Raw genomic sequence first — 16,402 nt, 5'->3', positions numbered from 1 at the left:
GCATTATCTACAACTGAAGCAGAATATGTAGCTACTACATCTTGCTGCACACAACTACTTTGGATGATGCAAACATTGCAAGACATTCAGATCACATGCACTCCACCCATATCCATTCTATGTGATAATACAAGTGCCATTAGTATTTCAAAGAATCCAGTCATGCACTTCAAGACCAAGCACATACCCATCAAATACCATTTTCTACATGAAAAAGTGCTTGAAAAAAGGTCAAATTGGAATATGTTCCCTCCAAAGAACAGGTTGTTGATGTATTCACTAAACCACTGCCCAGAGAAACATTTAAATATCTCAGACAAAAGCTGGGAATATTTGCTGCATCATCCTACTGTTAAATCAAAATTTTTAGAGAAAGGTGATTATACGCATGTTTCCTAAAGTGAAGTTGTGTACACACGTGGGTTTCTGTGGGTCGAGGACCGTATATGTTTTTCAGGCAAGAAAAACAGTGGGGCAGGCTCTAATATGGGTGCTCTGACTGATATTGATGATATGCTATGTTCATTCATTTTATCTGACTAAAAAAGATGCCTTGATATTTGATCTATTAACAATGCACAGGAAGCACTAGTTCAGGGGGAGCATTAGCCTTCACTTACATTCAACATTGTTGGCATTATGGTTGTTGAGTACAACTATGGCTTTAGATATTTATACCATTGGCTGCTCAAGTCATGTAAAAGTCTAGGGTGTGATATGTCTTCTCATACATTTGAATGGGTCCTTTGGATAAATGATATAATTTATATCCCCACTTTACATGGGATGGATGATGTAATATTTCTTGTCTTTGTCATGTATAAACAATTGTTAGGTGGATGAGTCAAATTTGGTATATCCCCACTTGGTTGTGAGATGGATGTATGTATGAGTTATTGGTGATAGGAAGGTCATTGGTGATGTATGTATAAAGTCATGTTATTCTTTTAGAAAATCTTTTGCAGACTTTGCTTGTGCTCAGGGGGAGCATGGACTCAATCATGGGAGCTCAACCAATACATTTCAGCATAGCAGAGAATTCGGCATGTACTCAAGGGGAGCATGACCAACATAATGTACGTCAAAGGGGGAGCATGATCCTTTGCCCTTGATTTCAAAGGGGGAGAGTGACTTGGTGTTGTTGTCGCCATCAAGTCCAAAGGTGGAGATTGCTTTCATTATGATATAGGTGTTGTCCTTGATGGCAACTCACTTAGATGAAAGATCATAGTACAACAGGTTAACAACAAAGGATTACAGATCAGACTACATAGAATGAAGAAAGAGAGGTATATGCAGGTTCACCTTGACCAAGCTGCGTATACATGCAGGTTCACTAACCACAAGTAGCGTATACATACACACACACTTTCACGGAAAGAAAAGCGCGTATACCTTGGAAAACTAAGTTTTTGGTCCGAGGTACTTGGTCCATGGTATTTTGATCCATGGTATTGACCCTAGGTATTTGGTCCTAAGTGGTTTTGGTCCATGGTATTGAGAAAGGCCTAAAACTATAAAAGGAGGAGAATATCAGTAGGCTAGGTGTGTAAGTATCAAATATCTGATGAAGTGTGAGATCTAGTATGTAAGTTATTCGCTTATGGTGCTGTGCTTGATCTGAACCAAGGATGAACCTTAGCAGTTGATGAAAGATAAGATGTAATGATGGATCATGATCTTAAGGCTTGAAATGAATTATCATTATGTGGTTTGATCATGTATAGTCTAGATTTTAATACTAACACATGTGTTATTCTGTAAATATTATGATCTGAGGATAACTGAAGTCTGGAATAGTTGCTGAATTATGAATTAATATTTACAGATGTATACGTTGGTTGGCTTTGAGAAAAGCACGCATACACGCAGGTTAGACACATGGAAGTAGCGTATACCTTAGAAAGTATGTTTCAGTTGTTTTTGTTTGCTTTTGTAGAGTTCTAGGTTTTAGTTTTGGTTATGGTTATTATATTCTGGTGACAGTGTTCTGAATGATTAAATTGATTGTGATTTAACTATGGGTAGTCAAGGTGATTGGTTGATTTGGTTGTGGTTGATTCAGAAAGTGATGATTGACCCTCATTGATTGGTTGATGTAGATGTATTTGATGATTTAATTACAGTTATGATGTTATTGATGGATCCAGTCTGAAAAATTATGAAACGTGGTCCTTGGAGGAAGAAAGAAGGTCGTAGCCTTCTGTAGGTCACCGCCTACATACTAGTAAACATATAAGCTAGTACAAGAGTTAGGGGGTTGTAGCTCCCTTCAAGTATAAGCTGGAGAACGAGAGAAGGTTGTAACCTTCTACAGGTAGAAGCCTACGTACTGTAATGAGTCTACACCAGTACAAGATTGTAAACAGATTTTCTTATTATTAAAAGAAGATAGAGATGACAGCAGCAGGTGGTTTTCACCCACATTGGGTTTCCACCTTATATCTTGGTGTTCATGTGTGTTTCTTATGTGTGATGCTTTATTCCGCTTTTATTGCATTGTCTAATAGATCTCTAATATATTGGTTTAAGTTCAATGCATGATAAATTGGGTAAATCAAAAGTTCTCTGCATATACACTAGTTGCTTTAAGTATAGCCGCATATACACACTAGTTCACTTAGCTGAAGTAGTATATACAAATTTGTTTGGGAAATTAAGTTATTGACCTGATAATACTAATTCACACCCCTTCCCAGTATTATTTCCAACACTGAGGGAATCTCGTGAGACGACATTCCATAAGGGATAAATCCAAAGCTGGATGCAGTAGCCTGAGAACTTCCACTCATTGACGGAATGGAAGTAGACCCAAATATAGCCGTGCTAGGAGTAATAGAAGGGATGGAAATAGTTCCTCCTTGTACAGATATGGGAGTCTGCACACTCTCAACACTCATCATAGATTCCATGCTTCCAGCAGTGGTCTTCGAAGGAAATGGATGGGTGTAAACCTGAGCTCGAAGGCCTATGAGTCGGGGTTCCGACATACAATGGAACATCAAGATGATTAGGAGGAAGAGGAGAATTCAAAGCCGCAATCGACTCTGAAATCTCTTCAACTTTGATATTATCTTCCAGCTGAAAAAGTACTCGAGAAAGAACTGGTGTGTTCCTCTCTAACTCTCTACTGGTGCCAGGTATATCTTGTGAATTAATGACCCCAAGCAGAGGATCAATCTTCAATGCTCCTGCTGCCACTAGATGAAAACCACTGGCAGAATTTCTCCTACGCCTTCTAGGAGAAGAGTCAGGACTTGTAGGTGATAGCCCACAAAGTCTCCTAGACCGTCGAGATGGTTGATCAACCACTTTGAATTATTTAAACGATCTACTTAAAGACTCAAAAAATTATAAAGATAGGCTGACTAGGAGCAAAGAACACTCACTAAAAAGTCCCTAAAGATATCAGAAATCAAACAACTCTCGAGTATTTCCACTGCGAATGATTAGGACCAGACACCAAAATACAAGAAAGTTAATAACATGAGCCTTCTGAAAAATATATTTGGGTAATTACTCCCTAGGCCTACTAGTGAAGGTATCGGAGGTAGTTATGCTGACCTCCATACAACAAATTTTTCCAGTGCAAGCACCCAAGCTTCGCAAGGGTACCCTCCAGAAGTACTACTGAACATGAAACCATGTCAGCCTCAGGTGCCACAGGGTTCCCCTTTGCAGCCACCTGTGTGATCCCTAGGATAGGAAATTATGGTCACCAACTCGTATTAGAAGTCGAGTGGAACAGTCGTGAGGTGGGATCTGACAAGTAATAGAGGGGGTGTCACTCATCCTTATCTTCACTCTTCCTCGTGCTTTACTCCCAGTTATGGAGCTTTCCCGGTCTCCCTAACGCTATTGGATTTCGCTCATTAATTAAACTTATATGTTTTGTATTTTTGAGCGGCCTTGGAGAGTTAATTCTCCTCTCACCGAATCCAAGGCCCTAATAAACCTTAACTTGTTGGTGTATTCTGATGACAACATAAAAGTTCTAGTTTATTTTAATTAATCACTTGATTTTAATGGCTGTTCTTTAAGTCAAGGGTAAATATGGGAGTGAAAACAATGATGTTTGTATGATGGAACAAAAATCAATGAAAAAATAACTACATGAATGCAGTCATTTTTTCTTCGATGAAAAGAGATCTCTATATGGGTTCTGTTATCACTGAAAATTCTGTGCCAAAATTTTCAGTCTTGCTTAAGGACAAAGTGTTTTCGCAGCGCATAAATCTTTTAGCAGTTTCGCAGCGCTACCTGTTTAGGTGATTTTGTAGCGTGCTACGAAATTGGGGATTTGTTCGAGTTTTCAGCGGAGGCCAAAATCCTAGCATGCCTATTGTACAGAGTTCTGCAGATGAGAGCAGCGACAGTGATTTCAAGGAAGCGGTGGTCTCTGCAATGTCTAAACTTTTGCACTCAAATCTTTTGCAGGCATTAAGCTCGTTTGTAGATAAAGACAGGAGTAGTGCTGTCTGGTGACAGAATTGATGCATAAGGATCTTCATAGCTTCATCAACGAATGGATGCAAAGTTAAACATTGTGGGATGGGATGGTTAGAAATTATATACTGCTAAAACAACTGCTGAGGTGTATCTCATCTATAGGTGCTCGGCACTATGTATGGAGGTGATGAAGTCGCAGCTATAGTTCTTAATCTGGGGTCTCATACGTGTAAAGCTGGTTATGCAGGTGAAGATGCCCCAAAGGCAGTTTTTCCTTCTGTTGTGGGATTTATTGAGCAAACAGGGATGGCTGATGCAGTCAAAGTTGAAGGAGATTTAGAATCTTCAGATGCCAAAATGAATGTCAAGCTAGACTCTGAGAAGTCCAAATCCAAGCGGAAATTGTATGTTGGTTCTCAAGCTCTGGGCTACCGACGTGATTTTATGGAGGTGATTCCAGCTCTGAAGGATGGTATTGTTGCTGATTGGGATGTTGTGGATAGCATATGGGACCATGCTTTTCGGGAGCGCTTGCTAATTGACCCAAAGGAGCATCCTATATTGTTAGCTGAACCATCCTCCAATTCACAACAACAAAGGGAGAGAGCAGCAGAGCTTATGTTTGAAAGTCACAAGGTGCCAGCCCTATTTTTAGCAAAGAATGCGGTATTAACTTCCTTTGCTTCAGGACGTCCCACTTCTTTAGTTGTTGACTGTGGTGGTGGATCGACAACTGTTGCTGCAGTCCATGATGGTTATGTTCTTCAAAAGGCTGTGGTGTCTTCTCCCATTGGCGGGGAGGTTTTAACTGACTGCCTTATGAGGTTTTTGGAGAGTAAAGGGATTTTGGTCAAGCCTCGATATTCATTCAAGAGAAAGGAGGCTCGACCGGGAGAATTTCAAATTGTAGATCTTGATTTTCCTAATACAACTGCAAGTTATAAAAGATACTCACAGATGTTTATTGTAAATGATTTCAAGGAAGCTGTCTGCCGTGTACCAGACACAGTCTTTGATGAATCTTCTTATTCTAACATTCCAACAACATCTTATGAACTCCCAGATGGACAGATATTAGAATTTGGAGCTGATAGATTCAAATTTCCTGATCTTATATTCAACCCGCCCCTACTTCAAACACTGCCTCATATGGAAAAGCTTGATAATTTAGGGCATTCACTTCGCGGGCTTCCCCAGATGGTTATCGAGAGTATAAATAAGTGTGACGTGGATATACGCTGAGAATTGTTTAGCAGTATTCTGCTTGCTGGTAGCACAACATCAATGCAAATCGCAGATGAAGAGAACCGACTTCGATTTTAAAAAAGGAAAAGGATAAGAATGAGGCTGAGGATAAGGATAGATTTAGTTTTTGAAATTCCTTTAGTTATGGGACATTGGCGGCAGCTAATCGTGTTGAAGGAGCTCTCTACTTGGACTTTAGAGAAGATGGAGTTGATGACAATTGGATCATCAATCATAAAGTAAATTTCAGCAGGCGGTGGGCATTATACTTGAACGCAGAAGGCTTGATGAGCCCGGAAGTGTTGCAGGGAATATGAAGGGAGCTAAAGCAAAAAACGAAGCGTCTAGCACGCTGGAGAAATTAAAGACGAGCGATGGCAGATAATGTCAAAGGGGTGCTTCCGTTATATTTGTTGTAGGTTATTCATGCCTGCAATTGTCATGTGTTATGTTGAAGTTTTAGTGTTGGAGGTCCATGTGATAGGGCGAGCTGCAGTTGGGGATTGTGTTTCATTTTGCGTGTGGAACATGTGCATCACCAAAGGAATAGCTGTTAAAGCTTCAGATGTGTGCTCACATTGCAGCTTTTGACTTCTGGGTTTGTTCTGTTCTCCATTATGACAGTACATCTGCAAAACACTCACTGTCAATGCCGTAATGGGCATGTCCATGGTTAGATTGAAAACTGGATTTTTGAACTTATGCGCACAGGTGTTATGTATAAAATGGATCAACATTCAGTACAACTGAGACATATTCTAATGGAGACATTGCTATATGATAACACGAGACATGATGTCCTTTTTCAGGTTTTATGCATAAAGAGCAGGGTCCCTGGAGGAATTCTATCTTAACCGAATGCTTCATCCAAGAGAAAATGAGTGGCCATTGAGAAAATAAAAGCTCAAGACAGTCAGAGTTTAATACAGGAAACTGTGATTTTCGGGAACAACTCAACAGTTTCGTAGTGCGCTACGAAACTGCTGAAGCTGCATAATTAATGATCAGTGAACCAAATTTTGAAGACTTTCCCATCAGCATTAAAAAGGTTTTTGTGTCGTCACACAGGTACATGGAAAGGGGTGTCCAGCATATCAGGAGCATGGTGTTGCCCTATTTTCTTGGGTTATTAAGGACTTAAAGTATCCACTGCTGCATACTCGGTGATGGGGGACCAGAACCGAAAATTTAGGGATATTTTCAGCCAATATAGAACAGATCAAAGCCTTCGGTATTCAAAGCCAGCATGGGACATTAATTGCCCATCTCATGCCATCTCATGCCATCTCAGCTGAACGAAGAGAAAGACAGGTGTCAAGAATCAAGAAGGAATCATGCTACGAGGAGGACAGAATTTGAGTTTTGATTAAATTAGGACTCTTTGTAATTACAGTTCAGCACTTGATGTATTTAATGAATTAGTTAAACAGTAGATAGGAGTAGTTAATAGCAACCTTCGAGCTCCCCTCATGCTGGAGGAGGAAGCTCAAGGTGGTTAAGAATGTATTCCTATATATAGATCAGACTTGGATGTAATTGGGGTTGGATGTTTTGATAAAAGACAAGACTATTTTGGTTTATGTATAGCAGATTTCAGTAATACAAATGTCTGTTGTTTCTTCTCAGGATTCACAATAGATCTAATGGTTCAAATGTATGGTGGTTTATTCTCTTTGGTTTTCTTTTACAGTTTTGTTACTGCATAATCACTCAGAACTCATGTTTCATGCTCTGACTTCCTGTATGCCTTGGCAAACTGTGTTTTATGTAAGTTATGTTTGAACATTAGATGTAAAGTGCCCTGATTTCTATGAAAGGATAGTGTTTTTTGTTTGCTGATATGTGTGAGACTCCATAAGCCCAATGGGAATCACTTTGATATTTGTCCAGCCAGCTTATTTTTCATGTGTTTTAAGAGTTAGCCATCTTTCCTTGTCATTAGTCAATATTCATAGTCTGTGAGAGAGCCCTCTCTGACTAGGGAGGCTAAGCCTTAGTCTAAAGCCTGGTTTGAAATAGTTACACAGAATCTTGCTGATTGGCAGCCTTCAGTACCTGATTTTGTGATAACATTTTGGTGCGTCTGCCGGGAGTCTGAAGATTACTCATTCCCGAAATTATGAAACTGAACTTCTGAAGGTAGCAGGAGCTCAGAAGGTTTTTGAGGCTGCAAATCTACCTTGGCGACTCCATTGTTGAAGAATTCGAAATTCATAGGTTCATGGTGATTTCACTGGAGTTATGAAGGACCCAAAAGCTACCATTCTTAGTTCAAGGTATGCATGCATAGATTTTTCAGGAATTGATGGTTTCCCAAATCATTTTCCCAAGGATGCATATTTTCTAAGGAATGGTCCCAAATTTAATGGAGAAGATTTGAGTTTAACTCTGAAGCATATCTCAGATTTCTGTCATTTTGCTGAGCTTCTTAGAGTTAAACATGAGGATGTTTGCATTATGTTATTTTATGATTCACTTCAATGGAAATGTAAACAATGGATTGAAAGTTTTCCTACCAAATCCATTAAGTCATTTCAGGACTTTTGGCTTATGTTTTTGGAGGAATGGATAGATAGGTCAGAGGTGGTGGCAAACTCTCTTTCAGTTCAAGGTTTCAAACAATGGAATAATGATCATAGTAATGGAGAAACAAATGAATATTTTTCTTTGTCCTTGTCCTCATATCTAAAATCCTTTGACTGCAAGGCAGAGGATAAGATGAGATTTTTGGATGAAGTTGCTGAGGACATTGAGAAAGAAATTGAAGGTTTAGAAGGTCAAATTCAGGCATATAGTTTTCATAATCATGATCATTATTTTCAGAAGTTTTCTATGGCAGAACGCAAGGAGAGAATGCTGGTTCCTTTCTCTTTCACGATTGAGGAACTGAACACTGTTGTTGAAGATCAGTTTGCACAGCCGGAAAGTTACAAGAAAAATCAAGCTGATCATGTATTCTGGGATCCTATAGCTGATTACATGGAAGAGTTTTATTCTCCAGTGTTTCAGTTTTTCTATGAAGGTCAGAGGCAATTTCAGTGGCAGTGGTCATCGCCATATCATAATGGCTCTGAACTCCGATGCAGTCAAAGAAATCAGACATCAGATAAGACAAATGATTGGCTACATTGGAAATTTCACATTGATTGAGCTGAAAGAAGTTTAAATTGTTGGGGTAGGTAGGTAGGTAAATGCAAATAAGCTCAAGGTCAACTGAGCATTTTTCAGTAGATGTAGCTTTCTTTCTCCTACAGTCATGCTTGTCGAGCAAATTTCTGTTTGTCATAAATGAATAAGGCACTAGACCTGCGAGTTCTTAGTGTACCACAAGGGCACACTATCCCAAGTGGAGCCACTGTTATCACTGAAAATTCTGTTGCCAAAATTTTCAGTCTTGCTTAAGGACAAAGTGTTTTCGCAGCGCATAAATCTTTTAGCAGTTTCGCAGCGCTACCTGTTTAGGTGATTTCGTAGCGTGCTACGAAATTGGGGATTTGTTCGAGTTTTCAGTGGAGGCCAAAATCCTAGCATGCCTATTGTACAGAGTTCTGCAGATGAGAGCAGCGACAGTGATTTCAAGGAAGCGGTGGTCTCTGCAATGTCTAAACTTTTGCACTCAAATATTTTGCAGGCATTAAGCTCGTTTGTAGATAAAGACAGGAGTAGTGCTGTCTGGTGACAGAATTGATGCATAAGGATCTTCATAGCTTCATCAACGAATGGATGCAAAGTTAAACATTGTGGGATGGGATGTTTAGAAATTATATACTGCTGAAACAACTACTGAGGTGTATCTCATCTATAGGCGCTCGGCACTATGTATGGAGGTGATGAAGTCGTAGCTATAGTTCTTGATCTGGGGTCTCATACGTGTAAAGCTGGTTATGCAGGCGAAGATGCCCCAAAGGCAGTTTTTCCTTCTGCTGTGGGATCTATTGAGCAAACAGGGATGGCTGATGCAGTCAAAGTTGAAGGAGATTTAGAATCTTCAGATGCCAAAATGAATGTCAAGCTAGACTCTGAGAAGTCCAAATCCAAGCGGAAATTGTATGTTGGTTCTCAAGCTCTGGGCTATCGACGTGATTTTATGGAGGTGATTCCAGCTCTGAAGGATGGTATTGTTGCTGATTGGGATGTTGTGGATAGCATATGGGACCATGCTTTTCGGGAGCGCTTGCTAATTGACCCAAAGGAGCATCCTATATTGTTAGCTGAACCATCCTCCAATTCACAACAACAAAGGGAGAGAGCAGCAGAGCTTATGTTTGAAAGTCACAAGGTGCCAGCCCTATTTTTAGCAAAGAATGCGGTATTAACTTCCTTTGTTTCAGGACGTCCCACTTCTTTCGTTGTTGACTGTGGTGGTGGATCGAAAACTGTTGCTGCAGTTCATGATGGTTATGTTCTTCAAAAGGCTGTGGTGTCTTCTCCCATTGGCGGGGAGGTTTTAACTGACTGCCTTATGAGGTTTTTGGAGAGTAAAGGGATTTTGGTCAAGCCTCGATATTCATTCAAGAGAAAGGAGGCTCGACCGGGAGAATTTCAAACTATAGATCTTGATTTTCCTAATACAACTGCAAGTTATAAAAGATACTCACAGATGTTTATTGTAAATGATTTCAAGGAAGCTGTCTGCCGTGTACCAGACACAGTCTTTGATGAATCTTCTTATTCTAACATTCCAACAACATCTTATGAACTCCCAGATGGACAGATATTAGAATTTGGAACTGATAGATTCAAATTTCCTGATCTTATATTCAACCGCCCCTATTTCAGACACTACCTCATATGGAAAAGCTTGATAATTTAGGGCATTCACTTCGCGGGCTTCCCCAGATGGTTATCGAGAGTATAAATAGGTGTGACGTGGATATACGCCGAGAATTGTTTAGCAGTATTCTGCTTGCTGGTAGCACGGCATCAATGCAAATCGCAGATGAAGAGAACCGACTTCGATTTTTAAAAAAAGGAAAAGGATAAGAATGAGGCTGAGGATAAGGATAGATTTAGTTTTCGAAATTCCTTTAGTTATGGGACATTGGCGGCAACTAATCGTGTTGAAGGAGCTCTCTACTTGGACTTTAGAGAAGATGGAGTTGATGACAATTGGATCATCAATCATAAAGTAAATTTCAGCAGGCGGTGGGCATTATACTTGAACGCAGAAGGCTTGATGAGCCCGGAAGTGTTGCAGGGAATATGAAGGGAGCTAAAGCAAAAAATGAAGCGTCTAGCACGCTGGAGAAATTAAAGACGAGCGATGGCAGATAATGTCAAAGGGGTGCTTCCGTTATATTTGCTGTAGGTTATTCATGCCTGCAATTGTCATGTGTTATGTTGAAGTTTTAGTGCTGGAGGTCCATGTGATAGGGCGAGCTGCAGTTGGGGATTGTGTTTCATTCTGCGTGTGGAACATGTGCATCACCAAAGGAATAGCTGTTAAAGCTTCAGATGTGTGCTCACATTGCAGCTTTTGACTTCTGGGTTTGTTCTGTTCTCCATTATGACAGTACATCTGCAAAACACTCACTGTCAATGCCGTAATGGGCATGTCCATGGTTAGATTGAAAACTGGATTTTTGAACTTATGCGCACAGGTGTTATGTATAAAATGGATCAACATTCAGTACAGCTGAGACATATTCTAATGGAGACATTGCTATATGATAACAGGAGACATGATGTCCTTTTTCAGGTTTTATGCATAAAGAGCAGGGTCCCTGGAGGAATTATATCTTAACCGAATGCTTCATCCAAGAGAAAATGAGTGGCCATTGAGAAAATAAAAGCTCAAGACAGTCAGAGTTTAATACAGGAAACTGTGATTTTCGGGAACAACTCAGCAGTTTCGTAGCGCGCTACGAAACTGCTGAAGCTGCATAATTAATGATCAATGAACCAAATTTTGAAGACTTTCCCATCAGCATTAAAAAGGTTTTTGTGTCGTCACACAGGTACATGGAAAGGGGTGTCCAGCATATCAGGAGCATGGTGTTGCCCTATTTTCTTGGGTTATTAAGGACTTAAAGTATCCACTGCTGCATACTCGGTGATGGGGGACCAGAACCGAAAATTTAGGGATATTTTCAGCCAATACAGAACAGATCAAAGCCTTCAGTATTCAAAGCCAGCATGGGACATTAATTGCCCATCTCATGCCATCTCATGCCATCTTAGCTGAACGAAGAGAAAGACAGGTGTCAAGAATCAAGAAGGAATCATGCTACGAGGAGGACAGAATTTGAGTTTTGATTAAATTAGGACTCTTTGTAATTACAGTTCAGCACTTGATGTATTTAATGAATTAGTTAAATAGTAGATAGGAGTAGTTAATAGCAACCTTCGAGCTCCCCTCATGCTGGAGGAGGAAGCTCAAGGTGGTTAAGAATGTATTCCTATATATAGATTAGACTTGGATGTAATTGGGGTTGGATGTTTTGATAAAAGACAAGACTATTTTGGTTTATGTATAGCAGATTTCAGTAATACAAATGTCTGTTGTTTCTTCTCAGGATTCACAATAGATCTAATGGTTCAAATGTATGATGGTTTATTCTCTTTAGTGTTCTTTTACAGTTTTGTTATTGCATAATCACTCAGAACTCATGTGTCATGCTCTGACTTCCCGTATGCCTTGGAAAACTGTGTTTTATGTAAGTTATGTTTGAACATTAGATGTAAAGTGCCCTAATTTCTATGAAAGGATGGTGTTTTTTGTTTGTTGATATGTGTGAGACTCCATAAGCCCAATGGGAATCACTTTGATATTTGTCCAGCCAGCTTATTTTTCATGTGTTTTAAGAGTTAGCCATCTTTCCTTGTCATTAGTCAATATTCATAGTCTGTGAGAGAGCCCTCTCTGACTAGGGAGGCTAAGCCTTAGTCTAAAGCCTGGTTTGAAATAGTTACACAGAATCTTGCTGATTGGCAGCCTTCAGTACCTGATTTTGTGATAACAGGTTCTACGAAACTTCTACAAAGAAAAGTACTTTTTTCTCTTTTCTTGAAACACACTTCACACACCCAAAAACTAAAAGACTACGAAAGATTTAACAATGCAAACTACCCTAATGCAAGATATAATGGAGATGCAAGATCCTAAATAACACTCAAAAAGCTAAAACAATTGTCTATAACTAACAATGAGCCAACTTAAGTACTGAAGAGGATACCAATTTTGAACACAAAATTCTCTCCAAACAAGAAGGAAAAATTGTAAAAGATCACAATTCATTTTCAACAACAAAAAGAAAACATAAACCAAACTTGGCAAAAGAAAAAAAAACAAAGTTTTTCGAGATATTTTCTTTTTTAAAGAAGCAACCAAAACAACTTTTTGAAATTACCAAAATGCTACTAAAACTCAAAAGATCGAAAAAAGAGCACAAGTAGTCTTTGCAAGTTACAAACTCAAAAATGAATGAAAACCTGAGCAAAAAGACTTCAACTTGTACAAAATGACCCAAATAGCAGCAAAGAGTTTGACAAACTGTCCAAGAATCCAGGAAAGAAATACTTCCAAATTCGTCAAAAAGAATTTCAAAAAGCAAGAAAAGATATGAGGCCACAAAACAAAGGAGAGAAAAGCAAGTAGATTTGAAATTCAGGCTTGACACTGAAACTGAAAACAATCTCTTGTTTTGGAGGACCAGAACAATCAAGAACTTCAGGACGAAGTCTTGTGTGCCAAAACACAAATTACAAACTCGCTAAAGAAGTAAACCTAGGCCAAATGATTTCAATGAAGAAGAGACTTCAAAACAGTAAGCTTGCATAATAATTAAATTCTTTAGACAACAATTGACCACACAGAGATTGAAAAGACGAGGCAACAAATCTATCTGGGCTGAAATATTTGAAAAAATAATGCAAAAATTTGCATACATGACTGTGTGCAAACACAGAGGTGTGCACATGTGCTCCTGACATAGGAAACTCGCGTATATGCGAGTTCACTTTACAGAAATAAGCATGTGTATATGATTGTAGAGAAAGTAAAGAGCATATACAAAGCTTTGCAAGAAAAAATAAAAAAACAAAGTCTGATCCAAAAGATCAAACTTGAGGCCTGGGACTCTAGTAGACCAAATAAGATTGTAATCGCAAGAAAAAAAAATACTGATCCCTTATTGAGAATGAACAACCCAAACTAGGAATAACAAGATTGTTATCCCAAGTGGAGTTGCCAATTCTGTTTCAAGTGAAAGCACCCTAGGGCTTTGGGTTAGAACCCCAACAGAGCAAAAGCAAACTACAACAAGAAATACTCAAACAACTCAAGAAAGATGCTTATATTATCAAACTACATAAGAGTGATTGTACCTGGATTTCCTTCGTTCGAGTAGGTCCCACAGGGTTCAGACCCTCTGCATCTCCCGATGTTATTCAAACATAAAAATCATTCAATTTGAGCATACATAGAAGTATATAAGTAAAGCATATTCACGAAATTGACTTTATGTCATATAAACAAATGATTGATGATACATCAAAATGACATTCCTATATGAATTAAAACATAATTTGATGCATAAACATAGTTAATTTTGGAAACAAGAAACATTTCTTTTATTGTAGTAAGCTATAAATAACATGGAGAGAATTCACCTAAGTCTTTCTCTGGCTCCAAGTGGAATCGTCCTCTGGATTCGTCCTATCCCAACCTTCAACAATCTTCTTCCATCACCAACACCATGATATGTAAAGCAAAAGGAAGTATATCTATAATCAAGGAAACAAGGGTTTATTGAAGCTTGGGGAAGTGCATGAGGCACAGGGATTCATCAGACTCAGCCAGGTATAATCTTAGTATAATAGCTCTATCTCTTCTCCCCCCCTAAGGCCTTCACATAGAGGTCTATTTATACCTCTCCCAATTACTTTTTTAGATGGGAAACAGTTGGGCCATAGGCACTAGGAGGTAATCAACAGGTAAAACCCGTGAACTCTGCCCAAAATTAAGGAAATTTAATTTTTTAGGTGTTTTAATACATATACATGGGTTGTGTATTGATTAACCACCGTGTACACGCTTCTATATCAAGGAAAAGTATCATATGGGGAATAAACCACTGTTTTTTATATATTTGGACCAAGTCTGGAAGGAGGGGTTGCCCTAGGCCATAAACAAAGCATCATATATACCAAGAGTGGTAAATGGTGCTATAACACTTGGCAACACATGATTTGATTGACGTTGTCCTTGATAGCTGGTCGACAGAATGGCGCACTACCTTAGACTTGACTGCGGGATCTAGCAAGACTGCCACACAACAGAATTAGGAAGAAGCCAAGCTGAAGATGGAGTAGCTGGTTGCGAAAAGAAGAAAGGAGGCCGACACTAAGACTAAACTAAAAATTTTTGACGTGCATTGTTATAGCTCCAAATATCACTCTTGGGGTTTGTTATGCTGCACTCATGGCCCAGGGCAACCCCTCCTTCCAGACCCGGTCCAAAATTTAAAAAACAGTGTTTTATTCCCTATACTCGACATTACCCTGAGCTAAACATGTGTATACGTGGGTCTGTGTATACCCAACCCGCATATATGTCTTGAAACACTTAAAAAAATTAAATCTCCTTAATTTTGGGCAGAGATCGCGGGTTTTACCTGCTGATCACCTGTTAGTGCCTGTGGCCCAACTGTTCCCAACGAATTCCCAAATAAAAAACTACTTTGGGAGAAGTATAAAAAGGCTTCAATGTGAAGGCCTAGAGGAGGAGAGAAGAGAGAGGAAGGTTATTATGCTGAGACTTCCCTGACCAGGTCTGAAGACCGTAGTGCCTCTTGCACTTCCCCCATTTACAGGAAACCCTTGTTTCCTTGTGTGATGATGTCCATCTACTACTTGACATATCATGGAGTAAGTCATGGAAGGAGTTTGTTAAGGGTCTGAGACTGGATGAATCCGAACGACGGTTCCGCTTGGAGCCTGCAAAAGGACGAATCAGGTGAAATTATTCCTTTCTGTACTTTATTTGTCTATAATAAAGGAAACAGTTGTCTTTGTTCCTGATATAAATCTTCTTCATGTTTATGATATCCATGTTATGATTCATATATGAAAGGTTGTTTAATTGTATAACTAACTACTTTTCAATATACTATGAAGATGATTTCTTTATAATGTTTAGTCCATATATTGTTGTACTTTCTGGAATTGATTGTTTTTCAGGTTGAAGGAGCAAAAGGAACTTCAAGAAGGGTTTGGACCGTGGAAGGCTCTTCCGAAACATAGGACCCCCAAGTACGCCCCTTATCATCTAGTTTGCTTATATTAGCATTATGGCTGTATGGAAAGTGTGTTTCTCTGTATAGACAACCTCTGCTCTACTAGGGTTTCAACCCAAAGACCCTAGGGGAATTTGTCCCTTAACAGAATTGGCGACTCCACTGGGGACAACAGTATTGTTGTTCCTAGTTTAGGTTTAATCAAGGGAATGAGGGCTCAGCTGTCTGTTTTCTTGCTGTTGCTGTGTAGTCTGTTCCTGTAGGAATTGTAAGTTTGGTCAGTTTCTTCAGGCTGTTTTTTTTTCTTGAAATCTTTTATATACACTATTTTTCTTGTTTACAGAAGTGTATATACGCATGTTTCCTTAAGTAAAACCGCGTATACGCAGGTTTCCTTAGGCTCAGTCGCGTATACACGCAACTGTACATCAATACAGTCACGTATATCTTGCAATTTTCAAGATTTTTTAAAT

The 16,402-nt window shown here is 39.2% G+C and overlaps 2 pseudogenes; both read left to right on the top strand.

Moving 5' to 3' along the window:
* The first annotated feature begins 4,623 nt into the window (after positions 1 to 4,623).
* Positions 4,624 to 5,733, top strand: LOC149186287 (actin-related protein 4 pseudogene; annotated as a pseudogene).
* A 3,778-nt stretch (positions 5,734 to 9,511) lies between these two features.
* LOC149186286 (actin-related protein 4 pseudogene) lies at positions 9,512 to 10,677 on the top strand (annotated as a pseudogene).
* The last annotated feature ends 5,725 nt before the right edge of the window (positions 10,678 to 16,402 follow it).

Source organism: Pinus tabuliformis, chromosome 3_1 (assembly GCF_031772625.1).
Source record: "Pinus tabuliformis cultivar Carrire ecotype Pingquan chromosome 3_1, CPIR1, whole genome shotgun sequence".
Classification (NCBI taxonomy): Eukaryota; Viridiplantae; Streptophyta; class Pinopsida; order Pinales; family Pinaceae; genus Pinus; species Pinus tabuliformis.
The sequence above is the reverse complement of the archived record's forward strand: the minus strand, read 5'-3'. Positions and strand labels throughout refer to the sequence as shown.